Here is a 24,448-nt window from a genome sequence, read left to right as displayed (position 1 = left end):
TCGTTTGTCGATTTTGGCTTTTCTTCATTTTTAGTTGAAGGCTCACCAGTTTTTGGAGGTCCCTTCGTAGATTGCCTACCCATTGTTTCGGGAGATAAAACTAGAATGATCGATTAGATCTAAACAGGTAAAAGAATAAAAACACAGAATGAAGATCAAAGTTGTGCCGAATGATTAACTAGCACAATCGTAGAAGAGCTCGATAAAGAAATGTTACAGTAAAGGTTTTGTAGGGTTTACAACTTAGAAGACTGTGGTCAAAAGCTCCCTATATCCCATGAGGAAAAACATCTCAAAGATTGCAGATTCTGATATGGATTCGAAGTCAACTAGATCACGCCCTTGTGGAAGCCCTAGAAGGCTATAGAACCATGACTTAGTGATGCGTGTTTTCTTGTTGCCGATTTCAAAAGTGATTTGCTCTTTCCCTTGTAGATAGTTTGCAATCGAATACGCCTTGGATAGATGAATCAAGGGTACTCCTAAGGTGTAAATGCAACCCTAGAAACCTTGGATCTATTTTTTACTAAGATACATGCAAATTTAATTTTCCAAGGTTCTTAACCTAACTAGCATGACATGGAGAACTTGAAACATAAACGCTGGCAGGGGAACATACCTTTCTTGTTGCTTGGATTCCTTAAGAAGTTTGTGAACCTAGCACCCTAAATGTGATGCCTCATATGTTTCACACAACACCACAAATATTGGAATAACTTCGAGAGAAGTATACTATCACTCAAAATCGGCTAGCCCTCTTGTTCTACATATAGTGCCGATTTTGGTAGCCCATGGGGTCCTTTTATAGTGGTGTCACAAGTAGGGTTACAACATGTAAACCCTAATTGACATGGCTTTTCATATTCCATGATCCATGGGTTTATAACCTCTATGGACTATCCATGGAGAACCTTATAGGTTTTAACCCAATTCAATAAACCATGGATCATTAGCCCACTATATAAGAATGGATGATATACACAATCAACCTCATATATTTGATTAGTCTCCTTTTGATCACCAAATTAATTCTAGATTAATTCTTGATCAATACAAATTAAATAATATTATTAATATATTAGAACTTATAATATATTAATAAACCATAAGTGTCCTTTCTCTCATTTAGTCTATCCAAGTGTCATGTTGCCACATAACCCAAATGCACCATGCCAACCGGGTCAAGTACATTCTAGAAATAGTTATGAACTTAGACACCTAATCCGACAGTCTCCTACTTGGATAAGTATAATAACTATAACTACAAGTATGACTTCAGGAAATGATCAACAATTGTATCTCTTTCAAAGTCTCGCGGAACTGATATGATAATGATACGCCATTTAAGATAAGTGATCATATAATCCTCTAGTCTCATGATATCAGCTGGACAAATACATGGAACAATTTCTTACTTCTTGTCCAGCAGTTTGTTTCCCATTTCCGATTTGTTTGACATAGAACTTAATCGAACACATCAATTTAGTTCTAACCGGGCCCGATACATAGGTCAAAACAAAATCATCGAGGGTCCCATATATTGCTTCTAATACAAGAAGAAATGGATAAACTTCGAGTCATATGCTTGTTCTATAACTTGTTGAATTATACACACAGGCACGTTTTATAACATTGAGTTACCAATGCGTTTACGTACAATCAATGTATAACCAACTCATAGTCAACAACTCATATCTCTAGGTTTGAAGACTTATATGATATTACCGTCTCACGATCACTCAAGATAAATTCCAAGAAGTGATACAAGTGAGCGTAGGTTGAATCCAATACTCAAAACTTATGAGCACTCATAAATGTTGTAGCAACTCTTGCTATGTCAAACACCTTAGACATCTACAAGCCAACTTCATGATAGTCTTGATTCATACCTACTTCCAACATATGACCGACTGTGGAGAATTTGAATAATATGATATACAATAACATAACTAATTTGGAAGTCAAAACATGCAAAATGAAATGATAGTAAACGATTGACAAAAGATAGCAACACTTTACTCATAAATAAACAACAACTTTTATTTATCATCAAATGTCAATTACACTCTACAATTTTCAAAAGCTATCTAATTTCTACAACTAATATCATCCTTTAGCCCTATGCACCTCACATGCTGAAGATGCTTACCCCTACTCAGTCCCTTCGTGAGGGGATCTGCTAGGTTCTCATCTGATGATACCCTCTTTTCCATGAGGAGTCCTTTTCTATTCAATGTCTGATGAAATGGTATTTTCTATCGATGTACATGGATCTTCCGTGATCCCTTGGTTCCTTAGCTAAGGCAACTGCACTTTCACTATCACATAAAATCTCAATAGGCTCCTTTATAGTTGGTTCAACTCCAAGGTCTCCAATGAAATTATTTATCCATATAGCCTCCTTTGCTACCTAGCTTGCTGCTATATACTTTGATTCGCAAGTTGAATCAGCCATTGTCTTCTGCTTGGAACTTTTCTAAGTAATTACTCCTCGTTTAAGGTAAAGACCCAGCCTGTCTGAGAGCGGAAATTATCCCTATCACTCTGGAGGCTAGCATCACTTACCCTACTACTCTCAAGTCATCACTCCTAACGAGGGTAAGGACCCAGTCCTTAGTCCTCCGCAGGTACCTGAGAATGTTCTTTACCGCAATCCAGTGAGCCTTGTCAGGGTTCCCCTGATATCTGCTGACCATGCTCAACGCAAAGGCCACATCAGGATGAGTACAAGTCATATCATACATGATCGAGCCTACAATGGAAGTATACAGTACTCAACTCATCTCAGCTATCTCAGCCTCTATACTCGGGCTCCGAGTCTTACTCAGTCTAGCGTTACTCTGGATCGATAACTCTCCTTTCTTGGAATCGTGCATGCTGAACCTATTCAGCACCTTATCCAAGTAGGTACTCTGAATAAGTCTAATTAGTCTCTTACGCCTGTCTCTTAAAATCCTTATCCCTAGGATATAGACAGCTTCTCCATGGTCCTTCATATCGAAACACTTCCCAATCCAGGACTTCACTTCCTGTAAAGTTGGGATGTCATTTCTTATGAGTAGTATGTCATCCACATACAATACAAAAAGCTAACTATACTCCGATTAGCCTTGACATATAAACAAGATTCAGCTTACCTCCTTGAAAAGCTAAACTCTTTTACTTATTCATCGAAACAAATATTCCATTTGCGAGGTGCTTGTTTCAATCCATAGATGGATTTCTCAAGCTTACACACTCTTTTTAGGGTACTCTGTACTGAAAAAACCCTCTGGCTGACTCATTTAAACATCCTCAGCCAACCTTCCATTAAGGAAAGCGGTTTTGATATCTATTTGCCATATTTCAAAATCATGAAATGCAACAATGGCTAACATAACCCTAATAGACTTAATCTTTGCTATTAGTGAAAAGGTCTCATCATAATCAACTCTTGGATTTTGAGAAAAGCCCTTTGCAACTAGTCGCGCCTTATAAGTGTGTACATTACCATCTATGTCAGTCTTCTTCTTGAAGATCCATTTGCACCCTGCTGTCTTACGACCTGGTACATTGTCAACCAAGTTCCAAACTTGATTGGCATACATGGATTGTATCTCGCTGTCCATAGCCTCTTTCCATTTGGCAGCCTCAAGGCCTGCCATGGCTTCTGTGTAGCTGTTAGGTTCATCCAGACTTACCAGTGTGTTATCAATGATAAGTGTATCACATTCCGTAGTAATATGGGAGCCATAGTAATGCTCATGTGCATTCCTAACTCTCGTGGAGCGTCATTAGTTAGAGGTACAGACTCATTAGTCGGATTAACGGAAGTTTCCTCCTCAGGTTGATTGCTAGGATTTGAGGTTCCTTCACCACTTGACTCTTGAATTTATTCAAGGTTAATTTGCCTCCCACTGTTTCCTTGTCATATGAACTCTCTCTCCCTCTTTCTCCCTCTCTCTCTCTCTCTCTCAAGACACCTCTCCTTGCTACGAAGAACACATTATCACTGGGTCTGTAGAAGAGGTAACCAAAGGATTTTTTTGGGTAGCCGATGAAAATACACCTATCACTTTGAGGTTCGAACTTATCGCGATTCTCGTGCCTCACAAAAGCCTCGCAACCCAAAATCTTGATGTGGTCCAAATAGGGAACATTCCCAGTCCACATCTCGTGAGGTGTTCTAGCAACCTTTTTGGTAAGGATTAGATTAAGAATATGGGCGGTAGTCTTTAAGGCATACCCCCAAAAAGAGATTGGTAGCGAAGCTCGACTCATCATGGAACGAATCATATCTAACAAGGTTCGATTATGCCTCTCATCCACACCATTAAGTTGTGGTGTTCTGTGAGGTGTCAAATGTGACATCCCCAATTTTTCATGATCAGAAATGACCGATTTGTTTATGCTTGTTTAAAAATCAGAGTAATCGTTTACAAAAAACAGTTTTGGAATTTGTTCCCAAAACAAAATATCATAAGAATTTATCAAAGCATTTCTTTAAAGAAATGTCTTTTCATTATATAACAAAATCTCGGGATGTCATGTTCTGACAGAGACCAAAAGCATAAACAATATAAAATAGACCTTAACTACTGATCTATAATCCAAAATCTCTCGTCAACTCCACCAACTTATACCCTTGTGCCATTACCTGTAATGCAAAGAAAACTGAGTGGGTCAAGCTTGGGAGCCTGGTCAACATATAGGGTTTTCAACCCACAATAATATAATTATTATATTTAATCATCAAACAATCAACCTAATTACCCATCCCCATTATCTTCCTTACTCTTAAGGGTCTACCCTAAGAGTCATCTATTCGTTCACTATGTATTAGGAACTAAGACAATAGCTGCCCGGATTCTTTATTCAGCACTAAGACAATAGCTGCCAGGATTCTTTATTTGACAATGAGACAATAGCTGCCAGGAATCTTTATTTGACACTAAGACCATAGCTATCATCCTCTATCTAACAGTACTAAATCCATAGCTACCAGTGTTCATCTATATGGTACTAAATCCATAACTACCAAGGTTCATCTATACAATACTAAATCCATAGCTACCGAGGTTTATCTTTACAGTACTAAATCCATAGCTACCGAGGTTCATCTTTACAGTACTAAATCCATAGCTACCGAGGTTTATCTTTACAATACTATATACATAGCTACCGAGGTTTATCTTTACAGTACTAAATACATAGCTACCGAGGTTTATCTTTCATCTCATCCTCAAACTCATCCTTCATCACACACCAACTATTTCGTCTACCTATGTTCTACCCAACATATTTGTAGATATAAAATACATATACAGTTTAACTCATTTAAAACCTATATAAAACATCCATTCCACACTCTTCTCAAATAAACAACAATATATAAACACATAGCACGTATTTCATAACAAATACTTCATATTTATGTGTTACAAGAAAGTGACTACACACTCACACAAAACATATACTTAATACATTCAAATAATTATTGTACTAAAATGGTGTTATGAAAGAGACTATACACTCACTTGATCAGAAGATGATCGGACTGCACTACGGCTTGTAAAAGTAGTATTCTTCGGTAGATCTGGAAGATCTTCACACATCGGGCTTCTCGCAGACAGAGCTTCGGCTCGGGAACTCTTTTCTTCTAGGGATCTTCAGGCTTCGGGACTTGCTTCGGGTCTCAGAATGATACCGGGGCTTCGGGGGGGGGGGGGGGTGTTAGAATAGGGCTTAGAGAGAGTATTGGGAGTGGGAGAGTAAGAGATGAGCAACTAAACTTGGCTGCCCCTTGAATTCTATTTATAGGTTGAATTTTCTAGATTCACCTTGTGAGTTTCTAATATTCACCTCATGAGCTAGTCTCACCTCGTGAGCTACATATGCTTACCTTGTAAGCTCGATACATCATTGCGGTTGTCATGGCAACTTTCCCCAGAAGACTTCCATCATTTGTTCACCTCGTGAGCTAAGCTTACGTCGTGAACTACATATGTTCACCTCGTGAGCTCTGACACAGCCTTGGGGTTCACGCCCTGCACTTCAGAAATTCATAACTTTCGCATATGAGCTTTGTTTTCGACATTCTTTATATCCACGCGTAGGTAAAAACAAGACCTACAACTTTCATTTAGACTTCGTTGGCTAATTGTGAATTTAATTTCACTAAATTATTAATATACTATTTTTAGTAGGCCGGGATAGGAAAACTCCGTTCGAAATCCATAACTCCTTCATCTGAACTCCGTTTTCATCTGTCTTTTTATCGTTGGACTACTATTGATGAGATATTGAATTCTCATTTAGAAACTTTTGGCTAAATATCACTCGACTTCAATCTCGAGTTTCGGGCTGCATACTACTAATGTTGAAACTTCGAAAAATCATAACTTCCTCATACGAAGTCAGATTTATACGTTCTTTTTCTGCACGCTCTCAGTTTAACATATTCTTTGACTTTCATTTAGATCGCTAAGGCCAAATATTGCTCTAAAGTAAATTCACTATTTTCGTCGCGTTGTGTCGTACCGGTTATGTCGCAAAACTTCGACTGGTCATAACTTCTTCGTTATAACTCGGATTTCGACGTTCTTTATATGTACAGAATCCTTGTAACATATAATAAAAATTAGTTAAGATTACCCCTTCTAAATAACCTTCCATCAAAAAGTCATTTTTGATGCTTATCGTCTCTAAATTGACTAGCCCGGATCTACGGGCGTTACAATCATCTCCCCCTTAGGATGATTACGTCCTGGAATCATCAACGAAATAGTACTTGTATAATGATTCCACACGTTATCTCTTCATCCTAGGTAATAACTGTAAGTTCTATGTTTCCTCGAAATAGTATCTAACTCTTGGACTTCTCGATAGCAGGTAGTGCTCAATCCTACATCTGCTCTTTGTACTATGTTGTACTTTCAATTGTAACCTTCGAGTTACAAAATAAATCCTTGTTGAGAAATCCTTCTTCTTCTTAGAATAAGTACTTTCCTTTATCTATTGTAACAGACCGATGGGTGGTGTTCTAATGACCCCTCATCATATGATGCAACGCTTAGACTCAAGTCTCATAGAGTCAAATTACAGAATGGAATATATCTTCCTTCATGTTATACTGTGACATAATCACATTTTAGCATGTTGCATTTCGAGCTACTAACTTCTTTAACAACGAGTGCGATACTATTGATCGCATTGAACTCAATCTTTTGTCTTGATTCAGATGTTACATAAAACTTGGTTCTCTGAACCACGTAACAAACTCATCGCAGCCGGACTCAATCTAATATGACCACTAGGGTCGGAATAACAATCATCTCCTTAGTCATTACCGAAAAAATGGTAACGACATACTTGAATAAAAACGAACTCAATTACAAGCTTCGTGGTAACCCTGTGACTTCCCCTGATCCAAGTGTGAGTCTTGTGCTTCCAGTAGTATAGATCTCTACTACTATTCACACCTACTCGTACTCGTCCCAAGTATTGTCTCGTAGTCCCCAAGTCCTAAAATCACAAAACAATTTAACACATACGAATATGTTCAATTAATCATAAAAATTTTCCTAGACTCTACTAGGACTTCGTCCATGCGTATCTTCAATCATCAATTCTACTTCAACTCGATTGGTGATGGAAATTCCAGATTATGGGAAAAATTCAAGAATTAAACCAATCATTCCATCATCCTACCAATCGAAGGTGTACTTCAGACATACTGTACTCCTCTAAACGTTCCGTTATTTTATCAGACAAAAACTTAAGGCAAGACACCACTCTTACGATATCTTCCGATTGGTGTCATTCAATATCATAAGCCTTTCATTTCCTCCATTGACTCAATTCTCTACGATTCTTCTCCATAACGTTTTGTACATCCAAGCAGATGTTCGGTGTACTGGGCGAGAAATTAAGATAAGAAAGCTTTATTTACGATAGACGTATAAATCTCCTTATCACTGTGGAACGTTTACATGCTAGCTTTAATACCGTATACGTACGCATAGAATCCTAAACACATAAGGTTTCCAGATTCGGTTGGCAACAAACCATAGATCCATACAAATAATATCATATATGGCCAACATATAGCATTTAGCACATAAAAGCATTTTAGGCATCTTTCCTAAAATATACTAGTGCTCGTGCCTAAAATATGGCAGACACTTACCTCACAATCTTCACTTAGCATTCTAAGTTTAAGTCTAGAAATCCTATAAATTCCTAGTTTGCTTAAACTAATGCTCTGATACCAGCTATGACATCCCCAGTTTTTCACAACCATAAAAGACCGATTTGTTTATGCTTGTTTAAAAATAAGAGTAATCGTTTACAGAAAACAGTGGCGGAATCTGTTCCCAAAACAAAATACGATAAGAATTTATCAAAGCATTTCTTTAAAGAAATTTATTTTCATTATATAACAAAATCTCGGGATGTCATGTTCCGATACAGACCAAAAGCATAAACAATATAAAATAGACCTTACAACAGTTATTTATAACTACTGATCTCTAATCCAAAATCTCTCGTCTAGTCCACCAACTTATACCCTTGTTTCATTACGTGTAATGCAAAGAAAACTGAGTGGGTCAGGCTTGGGAGCCTAGTCAGCATATAGGGTTTTCAAACCACAATAATATAATTATTATATTTAATCATCATACAATCAACCCAATTACCCATCCCCATTATCTTCCTTACTCTTAAGGGTCTACACTAAGATTCATCTATTCGTTCACTACGTATTAGGCACTAAGACAATAGCTGCCCATATTCTTTATTAGGCACTAAGACAATAGCTGCCAGGATTCTTTATTTGGCACTAAGACAATAGCTGCCATGATTCTTTATTTGGCACTAAGACCATAGCTATCATCGTCTATCTAATAGTACTAAATCCGTAGCTACCAGCGTTCATCTATACGGTACTAAGTCCATAACTACCAAGGTTCATCTATATAGTACTAAATCCCTAGCTTCGAGGTTTATCTTTATAGTACCAAATCCATAGCTACCGAGGTTTATCTTTATAGTACTAAATCCATAGCTACCGAAGTTTATCTTTACAGTACTAAATCCATAGCTGCTGAGGTTTATCTTACGTCTCATCCTCAAACTCATCCTTCATCACACACCAACTATTTCGTCTACCCATGCTCTACCCAACATATTTGTAGATATAAAATACATATACAGTTTAACTCATTTAAAACCTATATAAAACATCCATTCCACACCCATCTCAAATATACACAATATATAAACACATAGCACGTATTTCATAACAAATACTTCATATTTATGTCTTAGAAGAAAGTGACTACATACTCACACAAAACATATACTTAATACATTCAAATAATACTTGTATTAAAATGGTGTTATGAAAGGGACTATACACTCACTTGATCAGAAGATGATCGGACTGCACTACGGCTTGTAAAAGTAGTATTCTTCGGTAGATCTGGAAGATCTTCACACACTGAGCTTCTCGTAGATAGAGCTTCGGCTCAGAAACTCTTTTCTTCTAGGGATCTTCGGGCTTCGGGACTTGCTTCGGGTCTCGGAATGATACCAGGGCTTCCGGGGGGGGGGGGGTTAAAATAGGGCTTAGAGAGAGTATCGGGAGTGGGAGAGTAAGAGATGAGCAACCAAACTTGGCTTCCTCTTGAATTCTATTTATAGGTTGAATTTTCTAGATTCACCTCGTGAGTTTCTAATATTCACCTCGTGAGCTACATATGCTTACCTCGTGAGCTCGATACGTCATTATGTTTGTCATGGCCACTTTCCCCGGAAGACATCCATCATCTGTTCACCTCGTGAGCCACTAATGCTCACCTCGTGAACTACATATGTTCACCTAGTGAGCTCTGACACAGCCTTAGGGTTCACGCCCAACACTTCAGAAATTCATAACTTTCGCATACGAGCTCCGTTTTTGACGTTCTTTATATCCACGCGTAGGTAAACACAAGACCTACAACTTTCATTTGGACTTCTTTGGCTAATATTGAATTTAATTTTAATATATTATTAATATACTATTTTTAGTAGGCCGGGATAGGAAAACTCCGTTCGAAATTCAATACTCCTTCATCTGAACTTCGTTGTCGTCTGTATTTTTATCGTTGGACTACTATTGATGAGATATTCAATTCTCATTTAGAAACTTTTGGCTAAATATCACTCGACTTCAATCTCGAGTTTCGGGCTGCATACTACTAATGTTGAAACTTCGAAAAATCATAACTTCCTCATACGAAGTCATATTTATACGTTCTTTTTCTTCACGCTCTTAGTTTAACGTATTCTTTGACTTTCATTTAGATCGCTAAGCCCAAATATTTCTCTATCGAAAATTTACTATTTACGTCACGCTGTGTCGTGCCGGTTCTGTCGCGAAACTTCGACATGTCATAACTTCTTCATTATAACTCGGATTTCAGCGTTCTTTATATGTATAGAATCCTTGTAACATATACTAAAAATTAGTTATGATTACCCCTTCTAAATAACCTTCCATAAAAAAGTCATTTTTGATGCTTATCGTCTCTAAATTGACTAGCCCGGATCTACGGGAGTTACATCAAATGTGAGACAGTCTGACATTCCTTAAGATAGTCAAGGAACTTTGTACTAAGATACTCACCATCTCGATCAAATCAAAGCATATTAATGTTCCTAGCCAGCTGATTCTCCACTTCCTATTTAAACTCCTTGAACTTTTCAAAGGTTTCTGACTTATGCTTGATTAAGTAGACATATCCATATCTACTATAATCATCAGTAAAAGTCACATAGAAGTGGTTAGCATCCCTTGTGGTGGTTCTGAAGGTCCCACATACATCAGTATGTATGAGGTCGAACAAACCCTCACCTCTAGCACAAGTACCAGTGAAGGATGACTTTGTTATTTTTCCAAGCAAACAAGATTCACAACTATCATCTTACTTTAGGTCAAATGACTCCAAGACTCCATCCTTTTGGAGTTGTCCTATGTGTTTCTTGCTTGCATGTCCAAGACGACAATGCCATAATGATGCTTTATCCAAGTTAGTGGGTGAATCGATACACAACACATTATTTCCTAAGTTATCAAGTACCGACACAGTTTCATATACACCATCACAAGGTAATGCTTTAAAATAAAAACATTATTAAAGAAAGCATTAATACCACCACATTTATTATCAAACGAAAAGGTAAACCCTTGTTTGTACAAACCATGAAAGGAAATAACATTTCTCGCCATTTCAGACGAGTAACAACATTTATTCAAATCTAATTTTATCCCACTACTTAGCAACAAAGAATAAACTCCAATCTTGGTCACATGTGAAGCTTTTCTATTCCCCATGATTAAGTTTATCTTCATATGGTCCACATTCTCACTTCTTCTTAGTACCTGCATATCAGAATATATGTGAATACCACAACCTTTATCAAGGACCCAAGAATTAGAATGGGGTGAGTTATTAGACAATATAGTGTAAATACCTACATGATTGGGTTTTACTTTTCCATCCTTTACATCTTGTAGGTACTTTGGGCAGTTTTGCTTCCAGTGCGCCTTTTCATCGAAATAGAAGCATTCAGCCTCTTTAGGGTTGGCAGATGGAGTGACAAAACCACTTTTAGTTCTACTTGAAGAGGAGCCATAAAGGGACTTTCCCTTGGTACCCTTCGAAGAGCTCTTCCTCTTCTTCCCTTTACCGTGCCCGATTGCCAAGACAGGGGCGTCGGTAGGAGTAGGAGTGGTAATAACCGATTTACCTTTAAGACCACTTCTAGCGGTCTTCAAAAGTCCTTGAAGCTTGCTGATTGTAACTTCCTCCTTGGTCATGTGATATGTCATTCGGATTTGATCATAACATGAAGGTAAGGAGTGCAAAATGATGTTAATAGCCAACTCCTCGGGGAAGTTCACATTCAATTTCAGCAAAGGTTCCACATACCTTTGGATTTTCTGTAAGTGGCCTGTGATGGGTTCACCATCCTTCATCTGGGTTGTTACCGTGGAGGAGATGATGTCATACCTCTCTTGACGAGCACTTTGATGGTAGCGGTCCATCAAGTCCTGGTACATCTCAAAAGGGTAATAGTCCTCATAGGACTTTTGGAGCTCGGCTGTCATCATGGCCAACATGATACATGCCACTTTAGTGGCATCTCTCTCATGAGCTCGGAATTCAACGATCTTCTCTGGAGTAGTAGATGACTCATCAAGTTCCTTAAGCTCCTTGTCAAGGACATATTCCTTGTCCACATAACGAGTGACCATCCTGATGTTCGACTAACGACCCTCCACCGGTCATGGAAGCGATGGGTGAAAGTGGACACCCATTAAGCTTCCATTTTATAGGCAACAACCTTATACCCCCTTACAGACCGGCTTCTTGAACGAGGCCTACTAACGGTAAAACGACTTGTTCTTATACATACATACATACATACATACATACATACATACATACATACATACATACATACATACATACATACATACATATATATATATATATATATATATATATATATATATATATATATATAAACCTATAATATTATAAAGTATAAAGGTTGAATTTTAACTTTTAAAATTCTAGGAGTTGGAACTAAAGTTTTTTAAAGTGCCTTTACTTGTTCCAAAACTTGAGGGCATTTTTGTAACTATTCATAAGTTTTCAACTTCATAACTTATGAGTTAATGGTTTATTAAAATGAAGACTCTTCATTTTATGTAACTTATGTGTTTCCTTAATGGAATTTAAAAGCATGACTTTTGTTAATCCATAACTTGAGGACAAATTATGGGTTCCATTAAAACACATCAAGATCAAGCATTAAGCTAACAAACTATTTGCTATTAATTCCTATGATCTTCTAAACTCATAAGTGTATGAACATTTGTATCAATCATTTCAAGAATCATAAATAACACATACAAAACATGAAATTAATAATAATCGCCATTGTAAATGGATTAGCATAACTATTACACCATCAAGAACAAGTTTTATAAGACCAAAACAATTTAGTGTAATGTTTCTAGTCCATTTCCAGTAGCAAAACTTGAAAATCTGCATTCAGGGTCTCTTACTCGTCGAGTGCAAGAACCTACTCGACGAGTAGGATGAAATAACAAATGGACTCGTTGAGTCCCCCCATGGACTCAACGAGTTCTGATATTTGCATATTTACTCTTATATTAAGTATATATTTTTATCATTTATTAGCTAATTTATTGCATATCGTGGACAAAAGATACTTAAAAGTGTTTGAATTGTGTTTTCAGTCCAAAAGCAAAGCTCGGGAGCAAAAGGAAGCAGGAGAAGTGGTTGGGAGCTCAGGAGTTGAACAAAGAAGAAAAATGCTAAAAATATAAGGTACTCGGCGAGTAGGGTCGACTACTCGGCGAGTCGTATCGAAGGATCGAGAAGATAAGGACTCTAAGACTTACCGTGCATGGGAATTAAGCGATGGACTCGATGAGTCGGTCATGGACTGAGCGATTCGGTTCGAATCTATAAATACAACTTTCCAGATCGACATAAAGAACTCTAGAACCCTTGGGGAGAAGCAAGCGGCGAATTAGAGTCAGGAAAGGTCTGGAGAACGAAGATACAACCCTAAAACCAATCCCGAAGAAGATTTGAGGCAAATCTACATCATTCTTACTTTAATCTATTGTTCTTCATTATGTTTAGAATTTTAGATTTCGTTTTTATGTTGTTAATCACCTCAATCATGAGCTAAAACCTTTAAACTTCTGTTTGGGAAGACAAAATTGATACTATGGATTAATTATATATGGTAGGATTGATTTAATATTGGTGAGTTTGTTGATTCTAGCTTGTTAAAGAACCTTTTGTGTGAATGATAACTACTTTTCTGTTAATAGGAAGATAATTAAGTTACATGAACATCTCTTAATTGCTACCTCATATAATTTATGTGACCACTTTATTATATGACTAGGATTAGCGACTGTGAAACTAGAATTAATAGAAAATAGGTAAATTCATGTATGAGCTTGTGTGATGACCATCAACAAGAGGTTAACTAAAGGACCAAATTAGTTAGCTAATACAAGTCTAAATTAACCCGAATAAATAACCTAGTGAATCAAATTAAATTAGACAACTGGCCACTGTTTGAGTTAGTTTGTTCTCTAACAATTAGTGCAGCGAACGTGAATCTAATTACTTGAATCGGTAGCCAATAGAAGAATTAATCCATTGCACTATTACCATAATATCAACCATAGGATCAATTGAGTTTAACTAAACAGAAGTCCCATTCGTCATTGAATTTACTTGAATCTTTGCTTTTCTAGTTTTTAGTTTAAGTAATAGTTAGTAAGTTTCTAGTCTTGTAAAACTAGAGAAAACCCCTTTTTATTATTTAAATTTAGATAAAATTAGTTTTTAGTTTTAATTTACCGTTCCATGTGTTCAATACCCTACTTATTTAGCTTTACCACAATTGATAGGTCCACTGCCTTTGTGTGTTTATTTTATAATTAAAAGTAGGTTTAAAACTAGTTGAGTTCACACACATCAAATTTTTGGCGCCGTTGCAGGGGAACGGTTCTAAATTAGCACTAATTTCTATATTTATTGATCCTTTGTGTGGGATTTATCTTACACAAAGTTAATTCTTAGGAAATTTAGTAGTTAGTATAGGTTTTAATAAATATCCGTTTTAATAAGTTAATTAGAAAATTTTTCTGTTTTTGCCTTGAACTCGCCGAGTGCACTCATGACGACTCGGCGAGTCCATCGTTGTTCACAGTTTTAGTTTTTATTTTACTTTTGTTCTTTTTACACATTTTTTCTTGTTTTATTTGTAGTTGTTTCATGACCCGAGGAGCTGATACACCTTTGGTTCCTCCATTAGAAGACCTAGAGTACGCCCTAAGGAAGAACAAAGGAAATTCCATTGGAGAATCCGTTACTTCAAAGAACTCGCCACTAAAGAATCCAAAGTCCGTTTTCAGCAAGAAGAAGAGCAGCAAATCAGGAGCCTCCAGCACCTCTATAGCAATAGAAGACCCGATCAAAGAGGACACCGAGTACGAAACCGAAGGAGAAGAAGACCCCACTTTCGGGCACGAGTCCGACATTGACGACGAATTAGCCATTGTCATGGCTAACATTGATGAAATCCCCATGGAGGAATGGAAGAAGAGGATGCGTGATGATACTCACCCGAGACTTGTGCAACCCACAATTCCCGCTACTGCTACTTTCGAACTAAAGGGCCACATACTCGCTCAACTAAAGGAGATTCATTTCTATGGAAAAGACCACGAAGATGCTTACAAGCACATGGATGAAGTGAATGATGTAGCTGATTACTTTAATGTTCCAAATGTGCCTCGCAAGACCTATCTACTTCGCATGCTTCCAGCCACATTCAAGGGTGCTGCAAAAGATTGGCTCAAATCACTCCCTCCCGGGTCGGTCACCACATGGGCTAAAATGAAAGAAGAATTTATTGATCACTTCTGCCCACCTTCTAAAATAGGCAAGCTTAAGAAGGCCGTTGCTAACTTTAAACAACAAGTTCGAGAGTGACTATATGAAGCTTGGGAGAGGTACCAGAGCCTGCTAAGGAATTGCCCACATCATGACCTTAATAGCCAACAAGAAGTCTCCATCTTCTATGATGGAGTCAATGTCACCACAAGGCAGTTACTTGACTCGCAAGGCCTGCTCACAAGGAAGCCACCCCCCCCCCCCCGCGAGATCAAAGAACTAATTGAAGAGTTCTCTAAACATTCTAGAGAATACTATAACCCACGAAATAAAGTAAGTAGGGGGTAGTGAGCACGGTCAACGATAGCATGGCAACAATGATGGCTAAACTAGACAGTTTAGATAGAAGAATGACGAAGATGGATCAAACAATCCATGCTATCCGAGTGGGATGTGAGAATTGTAGGGGACCGCACCTAACTAAAGACTATGATTTGGATAAGAATGGAAACAAAAAGGCGCAAGTTTTCTATTCAAGTGTCAACAGATACGATGAGAATTGGTGGAAACCAAAGAAGGAATGGCTCCCGTATGAAGAATACAAAAAGGCAAAGGAAGAGAAATACGAGTAAAAAGAGAGGTTTGTATCAAAAGGAAGAACCGATTGTGGAAAAAAGAGCTGATTTAGAAGAAATGCTCACAAGATTTATAGTCGCGTACGAGAAAAGACACAATGATCATGATGTTGCAATACAAGAGACTAGAAATATACTTAGGAATCATGAAGCGTCTATTCTTAACATTGAAAAACAGCTTGGGCAACTAGCACATCAAGTGAACGAGAGAAGATCGGGTGAACTTCCAAGTAAAACCGAGAATAATCCGAGAATGGAGAATGTGAATGTTATAACATCCAGTTATGGGGAACTTTTCACTCCTATGACCCCTGCACAGAAGGTCTCAACCAAGGTGCAAGAAGAAAAGACAGAAGAGTCGAGTTCAGCTAAGCCTGACCTGACTCGCCGAGTCCCTCCAATGGACTCGACGAGTCCATGCCCTGATGACAAATATGCTGTTTCCTTAAAGCCTTATAGGCCTCCTTTTCCATTTCCAATTCGAGCCATACCAGATGAAAAAGGTCAAAGCATACAGAGCTTTCCTGGACCATGTTAAAGCCCTTCAAGTCAACATCCCATTTGTTGAAATGATGCTTCAAAAACCCAAATATTTGAACTTGCTTAAGGGTCTCTTTGCTGCTAGAAAAGATATGGCAGAAGTCGTGGAATTATTATTAAATGAATTACCAGAAAGGAAGGGCGATTCGGGAAGTATATCAATTCCGTGCCAATTTGGAAATATACTTGCTACTCAAGCATTGACTGATTTGGGTGCAAGTATAAACTTAATGCCTTTTTCTTTCTACAAGAAGCTGAAGTTACCGGAGCCAAGGTTTATTAATATGAAGATCCATTTGGCGGACAAGATGATCATTTATCCAAGAGTTGTTTGTGAAGATCTTCTCATAAAATTGGACAAATTTGTATTCCCCGCGGACTTTGTAGTGCTTGATATGGAAGAAGACCCCAAAATTCCAATCATTTTGGGGACACCATTTTTGAATACTGCATGCGCATAGATAGATGTATGCGAGTCCAAACTAACATTGAGGGTAGGAGATGAGTCAGTTATGCTTAAAGTTATACCAGAGATTAAGCAAGAAAAGAAGAAATTCCCTTCATTGATTTGGATGATGAAATACTCCAAAAAGAACTTGCACTCTTACAAGAAGTAGATCCAAGTAAATTTCTACTATCTTCTGGAGGAAATAATGATGTCGAAAAGGACTTAGAGGAGATAGAGAAGATGCTGGAAGGAATTGAGTCAGAAAACATAATGGAGTGTGAGGAATTCGCACCGACTCGTCGAGTCGACTTGAAAGACTCGACGAGTCCAATCGAAAATTTCATCAGTTTGGATATTCTTGACCTTCTTGTCACTAGTCCCTTCTCTGATTTGGACATGAAGATTTTTCCTAATTCTTTAGAAGATCGAGCAGCAGAAGGCAAAATTGTTAAAGCGTATGGTGACTTTCAATACGTTCAAGTAGCTTGCCTCGATACAATTATGTAAGAAGATGAATACATTCCACTTGAAGAGGAGGAAAGTTTTGGAGAAGAAGGGAATACAACGGTTAAGAAAGATGATGCTAATAACCCATTCATTGAGTCAACTATAACCAAACCTCGAGCCCGAGTTTTTATCAAGTATGAAGTAATTAAGTTTATAGAAGGAGAAGTACAAAAGAGGGCTCAGGAGAATGGGGTGAAGAAGAAGAAGATGGGGAAAAGGAACATGCATGCAATTAAAGAAAATGCCACAAGGAAAAAGAGAGAAGAATTGAGACGGGCAAACAAGAGGAAGATACATGCCTATAGGACGAAGTATAAACCGCAAAAGATTAGGTGTGCATTCCCGATGTAGGAAAATGAAGAAACGTAGATGGGAAGGAGTCCAACTAATGACTCCTTAAAAAGAAGCGCTTGGCAGGAGGCAACCCGTTATGAGAGTTTGCTTTCTTTTATCTTTCTCGTTTTATTTTTATTTGATTTTCGTTTTTAGGATTTTCTTTTTCTGTTTTCATCTTCTAAATCATCAAACATGACTGCTTGAGAGTACGCATGGTTTGAGTGTGGGGTGGTTTAAATCTTATTTTTTATAAATACATGGACAAAATTATAGTTTTCGAAATGTTTGCGAGTGACTCAGCGAGTCTGACCCTGACTCGACGAGTCTATTCAGCATCCGGATGAGTTTCAATTCGCGACTGTACTCACTGAGTCGATGTTATTTACAGAAAAAAAAAATATATTTTTACTATTGGGTTATGAGCATTCTAACACTCCTAAGTGTACATGCAACCCTAAATACCTTGGATCTATGTTTTCTCTATTATACATGCAAATATGAACATCCAAGGTATTATCCTAATCTAGCATACAAAATAATGGATATAACAAGATAGAATACATACCTTTTTCATGTAGAAAGTCTTCATGAAGCTTGAGTGCCTAGTGCCCCAAGTGTGACACCTGAAATGGTTCACAATCATCAAAACACTTAGAATAACCTAGAGAGAATTCTACACTTCATGAAATCGGCTAGCCCTTTCTTACTCTCACTAGTGGCCGGTTTTTCCTCAAGAATAAGATGCTTATATAGTTATACAATTAGGGTAAACCCTAATTGTCATGACTTTCCATTTCCTTGGATCCATGGGTTCAAATACACCATGGAGCATCCATGGAGCATCATATGGGTTTTGGCCCAACTAGATAATCTATGGAGCATTAGCCCACTATACAAGTATGGATGATTTACACAATCAACCCATATATTTAATTAGTCTTCTTTTGATCACTCAATTAATGCTAGATTAATTCTTGATCAATACTAATTAAATAATCTCATTATTCTTATTATTAATATACTAGAACTTATAGTATATTAATAACCATAAGTGTCTTATTTCTCTCATTTAGTCTATCCAAGTGCATGATGGTATGCAACCCAAATGGACCATGCCGGGTCGGGTCAAGTCTTACCAATTATAGTTATGGACTTAGACATTAATCCAACAGTCTCCCACTTGGATAAGTCTAAAACTATTATTGTGTATGACTTCAGGAACCAACTGGCAATCGTAGCTCTCAAAAGCTTCTGTCGAACTCTGACCTTGTAGATGAACTCTGATCTTGTCAATGACTTGTCCATTAGATAAGGGATCATATATTCCTCCATTCTAGATATCATATGGACTGAGACATGGATTATAATCATTCTCTCTGTCCATTTGTTGTTTCCCGATTTCCGATTTATGACGACTAACTAATTGAACAAATCAAATCAGTCCTGGCCCGGCCGAGCACTTCCATTTGTCATCATCAAATCATCGAGGGGCCCACAGATATCGCTTTTATCCCGAAGGTAAAAGGAATGGATAAACTTCGACTCATATGGCTTGTTCTACTACTTGTTGAATCATACACAAAGACACATTTTATAGCACCGAGTTACCAAATGCAGTTTCGTGCAATCAATGTACAACCAACTCATAGTAACAACTCATATCTCTAGGTTTGAAGAATATAAGATATTATCGTCTCATGATCACTTGTGATAAAATCCATGAAGTGATTCCAATGAGCGCGGGTTGAATCCAATACTCAGAACTTATGAGCACTCATGAGTGTTGTAGCCCTTTGTCCAACAACTTAGACCTCTACAAGCCAACCCATGATAGTCTTAATTCATATCTACTTCCAACATATGACCGACTGTGGATGGTTTGAATAACTTAGTCATTCCGGAAGAATAACCTAGTTTATTCGGGAAGTCAAAACATGCAAAGTGAAACACAATAATAATTGAATCCAATATGGTATCAATTAAAACCTATGATCATAAATAAAACACCTTTTATTTATCACCATATGATTACACATTATTCATTGTATACTGTTTCAGCTATCAACTTTATTCTTGAATTTAAAACAATAGTTGTCCCATGCTCCAAGCTTGTACACTATGTTTTTTTTAAATACTAGTTATGCCACACACCAAGTATGCATACTATGTTTGTCTATGATCTTTACTTCGTGAACTAGATCCATTGAACATAACTTCAATGATTCTCTATTCACACTCCCAAATCCTTACTGTAAATACAAGAATTCCAAATTCATGTCATTTACTGAAATCTGTTAGATTCTAAAATTATATGCATTGATCCTCTTGTAATGATTATGCACAAAGTCAGAAAGACTTGGCAACAATCATTACAGAGTATTCCAAAGGAGATTAATTCCTTGTAAACATCCTTCTTGCATTAAGTTTCCTTAATCTTACACAGATTGAAATTTCTGACTTTGAAACATTTCCAGATTCATTTTGACTATCACTTCTGAACAAGAGTTGCCTCCTTACAGATTATGTCAATATGGTCCTTCCAGAATTATCACTATACTTCCAACTGTCCTTGAGCAACCAATCTTTGGTAAACCTTAGATTTTCCTCGACAATTGTTTAATCCTTTTAGTCATATCCAGTTCTAAACCTTTTCCCTTCTTAATGCCCTAGGCATTTGGAAAATTTTAGAAAGGATGAATATAGCACATGTAATCGGTCCTATATCCGAAGCATATGGGACACGATTCATGATGTCTCACATAAAGACTAACCAGTCTTTTTCTATAACATTTCCATTTCTATTTGCCAAGTTCTCATAATTCAGATTATGAAAAGGGATGCCGTAATCATAATCGAATTTAAGAACACAAATAATGGACCCATATACAGAATTTCCTTATGTTGAGCCATTGCAACATGAAATTCATATATATCCTTGGCTAAATGATTAAAACCTCACGATCTAAGCTTATAGATTTGAGATGAAGTATAATTTCCTCTCCCTTAATTATAGCAAAACAACTTTTTCCCAATTGAAACCTTTTGTTTTCTATAATTAACATTGCTAACTTGCAATCTTTATCATAAATATCATGCTCCCACTAACATGATGATTATTAGCATAACACTTATGCTCCCACTAGCTTTGACATGTTCTCAAAAATCAGCTGGACTTCCAGAAATCAATACTTTATTGACTTTCTTACCAAAGTTCAGATTTCTGATACTAGATTTCCTTGATAAGACTTTATCAATATCATACACCTCTCTTAGATAGCTCACATGTGTGTCTAAACAATTATGAAGAGGGATGCCGTAATCATAATGGTTAGACATTTTTGCCACTTCTCACAAGTCCAAGTTAGTGTGCCGGTAAACCACACACGCTCCACTAACGACTTTGAGAATGCAAATAACACAATTGCTATCTAACTAAAATCTACTTAGTGAAAGTGTTTCCTCACCATCATTTTCGTGAATCGGAGAGAAACCTTATGACACTTAGATTTATATGGTGTATGAGTTCCTATCCATATGAATTTGTCAAAACCATAATCACAAGACAAAGATAATGACAAATCCAAAACCATATGGATTGAACTCAATCTTAATTTCTTGCCACCTGGCAGCTCAAGGGCCTACCATTGCTTCCAAGTTGTTGTGCAACCAATTGAGAACTCTAAGAACTCATATGCAAAGCCAAATTTGATTGGAATGGGCACAGAATATGTCAACATGATAGGTTATAAACCTCAAGTCGTGTGCTAGTGAAGAACTTCAGGTTTCATTCTTGATTAGTTCTTGAGAATTTCAAGACCTTTAAGACTCCCACTGTCCTCTTGACCTATAAGACTTCCTTGTCAAACATCCAAGAGATAGTGTGGATTCTAATCAAGACAAACACTTCACACAATTGGCCTAAGTTGGTCTTTGGTTCATCCAAAACATCACAACTTACCAATTTCAAATGTAAAAGAGTAGAAAAGTTTTACTCTTACATTTGTCAAGTGTTTTAAACCTTCTTTAAGACATATCACTCAAATTACAATCTTGGAGTATGACTCTAAGACTTGTATTGGAACGAAGTATGACTCATCTTCTTGATTTAACCATTTCAACAATTCAAGATCCCTTCTTCTTAGTCATAAGAATGCACTAAGACTTCCTTAGAGAACTAATTTTGATATGGTTTCTTAATCATTAAGATGATCACAAAACTGATACTAAAGGATTCTCCCATCTTTTCAGATTTGAGAAACTTTTATCTTTCTGCCTAAGTTGATTCTTCTTATTCGCTCTGCCTTACATTGGAACCTTTTCCAATGTCTCAGAGTTACACTTACGCTTGTAAGTATAATCATATTTACTGAGCTTTAGTAAACTATGATGAATAGTCTTATTAATCTTTTGTGGTGGACTTAATCAGTGCACATGACTATGTACTCGATCCCTTAGTCCATTACTTGACTCACACATTCATGTGAATAAGTAATTAGTCTTAATTTTCCAATACTTGAAAGTTCTCATTCATCATGCTATACACCTTGCATGATTCCAAGTTCCGGTCCAATTGAGACTTGGGTGATGAGAATCTTTCCTTTATTTGATAAATTTAGACATTACCACAAATGAAAGAATCAATTTCATATTTCCACTCTTGCTATTAATGGAATCATATAAGCAACAATTTTTCCTCAAATGCCATTGTAAGGATATTTAAAATAAATAAAATCAAAAATTTCTTTTATTTTAAACTATGCGGAAAAACTTATCCTTACAACCCATATGAAAACTTGTTGTTATCTATTCCTAAGCAATATCTCATAACTCCTAAGAAGTAGCTCAAGAATCCGATCTTCAAACAACGCGATAGAAATCCATCTGTGCGATCAGATTCAACATATTCTTTCTTTAAGTTCCTTTACTTTTCTTTGATTCTTAAAACATCACCATGTGACCCAGTCACATCATGTATCAAAAATCTCAGAATAGAAACTTAGCAGAGTTAGATAGTGGACTTTACCTGAAGTCGAGTCAAACTTATTGACTTTAACATCCTTAGGTAAATTTGGCAGCTTCGCAACTAATGACCCTTTCTTTGGCAATATAAACATATGGACCCTTTGATAATGGTACACGGGACTATCACAGACTTAGCTTTTCTCTTTACCATTTGTTCAACCAAGTTGACTATGGTCGATCCCTTTCCATTGGGAAGAGAATGCTTTTCTGGATTTCCTGTGTCACTATTGTCAATGCCCATCAAGTTTTAAGGAAGTTGATCTTAACAAATAGATAAGATCATTAAGGGTCTTGTCATAGTCTGTTTCATAGGTGTTCAAAAAGAACTCACTATGTGACTTAGAAAGTAGTTAAACCTACAACTTTCTCAAGACTTTGACACCCAACTCTCCCGGCTTGTCAATATGTGACTACATCTCCAAGATGTGACCACACCTAGACCTTCACTTGCCAATAGGGTTTGAGTGACTTTGAACTTTGTGGGTTAGGAGAATAATTTGAGGAGGTGAAAGAAGTATGATTTCCATGGGACATCATCTTCATTTAGGAAAGCTTGTTTCAAGAGATTTGGAAAGATCATAAATGTCTAAACCAGACATGTTATGGGAGATATTCAAGATAGTTGATTTATAGTCCTTAATATGACACCCAATATGAAATATTAAGGCTAGGACCCAACAAACTATTTTATAACTTAGAAGAGGTATGCCGTAATCCAAGCTATAAAACAATTTGAAAGTAGGTGAATGACGATTCACCAATTTCCACCATGAAAAACGAAATAATAATTAGGTTTTAATTGGTTTTGAAACTCCTAGATCTTTGAGATTCATTGAACTGTTCAATGGCATGTTTCAATCTCGAGTGTGCCCTTCAGGTTTTGTGACTGGGATGCCGAGGATCACAAAACAAGGTGTGAAGTAACCATGCAAATTACTTGGTACCCTTAAGTGTTTACCCCTCAATCGATGTGCCGGTTAACCACACACGCTCCATCGATACTATGATAAACATTAAGTTACCCTTTGCCTACCTTGTTAAATACGAGTTAGTGTGCCGGTTAACCACACACGCTCCACTAACCGACTTAAACAAAGTGCAAAGTGTAATTTCATGGATTAGCACCTTATTCAAATTTTCCTAAGTAACTAAGATTGGGTATTATTTAGAGTTTAGTTACTTAGTATTTATCATTAATACTTTTAATGAAGGGAGAATTATAGTCCTGTCAAACCCGTTCGGCTAACGACCCTCCACCAGTCAAGCAAGCGGTGGGTGAGAGTGGACACCCATTAAGTTGCCATTTTATAGGCAACAACCTTATACCCACCTTATAGACCGACTTCGTGAATGAGGCGTACTAGCGGTAAGACCGACTTTACTCTTATACATGTATATATTATTAACTTATAATATTATAAAGTATAAGGGTTGAATTTTAACTTTTAAAATTCTAATGGCTAACTTGGAATTAAAGT

General features: G+C 37.0%; 1 non-coding gene across 1 annotated transcript; it reads right to left on the bottom strand.

Moving 5' to 3' along the window:
- Positions 1-15,533: 15,533 nt before the first annotated feature.
- Positions 15,534-15,640, bottom strand: LOC145027998 (small nucleolar RNA R71). The gene has a single exon (XR_013675757.1). It is a non-coding gene; the product is annotated as a small nucleolar RNA R71 (small nucleolar RNA).
- Positions 15,641-24,448: the final 8,808 nt, after the last annotated feature.

The sequence above is a fragment of the Lactuca saligna genome, chromosome 1 (assembly GCF_052625555.1).
Source record: "Lactuca saligna cultivar CGN05327 chromosome 1, ASM5262555v1, whole genome shotgun sequence".
Lineage (NCBI taxonomy): Eukaryota > Viridiplantae > Streptophyta > Magnoliopsida > Asterales > Asteraceae > Lactuca > Lactuca saligna.
This window is presented reverse-complemented; position numbering and strand designations above follow the sequence as displayed.